Source organism: Phyllostomus hastatus, unplaced genomic scaffold (genome assembly GCF_019186645.2).
Source record: "Phyllostomus hastatus isolate PE091 unplaced genomic scaffold, TTU_PhHast_1.1 phas_contig_57, whole genome shotgun sequence".
Taxonomy (NCBI): domain Eukaryota; kingdom Metazoa; phylum Chordata; class Mammalia; order Chiroptera; family Phyllostomidae; genus Phyllostomus; species Phyllostomus hastatus.
In genome coordinates, this window is record NW_025333912.1 from 3161468 (window position 1) to 3162247 (window position 780).

Below are 780 nucleotides of genomic sequence, written 5' to 3' on the forward strand. Positions count from 1 at the left end.
CCTAATCAAGTATGACTGGTGTCTAGACTAGGACTCGGGGAATAACATTGTGAAGACAGACGGACATCTACAAGCTAGAGAAGCCTCAGACAAAACCCTGGTCACACCTTTTTTTCCCAGTTTTCTTTTTAAAGATTTATTTCATTTTAGAGAGGGTAAGGGAGGAGGAAAGGAAGAGAAACATCAACGTGTGAAACATCAATTGTTGCCTCTATCTTGCGCCCTACTGGGGGCCTGGCCTGCAACCCAGGCATGTGCCCTGACTGGGAAACTGGCCACCCTTCAGTTCGCAGGCCTTCAAAGGCCAGTGCTGAGTCCACTGAGTAACACCAGCCAGGGCTTCCCAGTTTCTTGACAGTCTAGATCAAGGGGGTTGGCAAACTTCCTTAAGGGTCAGACAGTAAATATTTTGGGTTTGAGGGCCATTTGGTCTCTGTCACAACCAATCAATATTTCTGTTGTAGCAGGAGCCAGCCAGACAATACATGAATGGGACTGAGTTTCAAGAAGAGGTTGTTGATGTACAAGAACAGGTGGCCAGCCTGTTTTTTGCCAACCTCTGATCTAGGCGGGGAACCATATTTCTCTCCTTTTAAAGAAAATTTTGGTTGATTAGCAATATTCTAGTCTTAGTAGTTTATTAAATACACAAAACAGAACATCAGTCAGCAAATGCTAATGTGATTTGTGTGAACCAGTCAACTCAGTGTGAGTGAACAGAAAGCAACATTCTTGATCTTGATTCTCACCATGCCTACAGTGGGCAGGCAATATACTTTC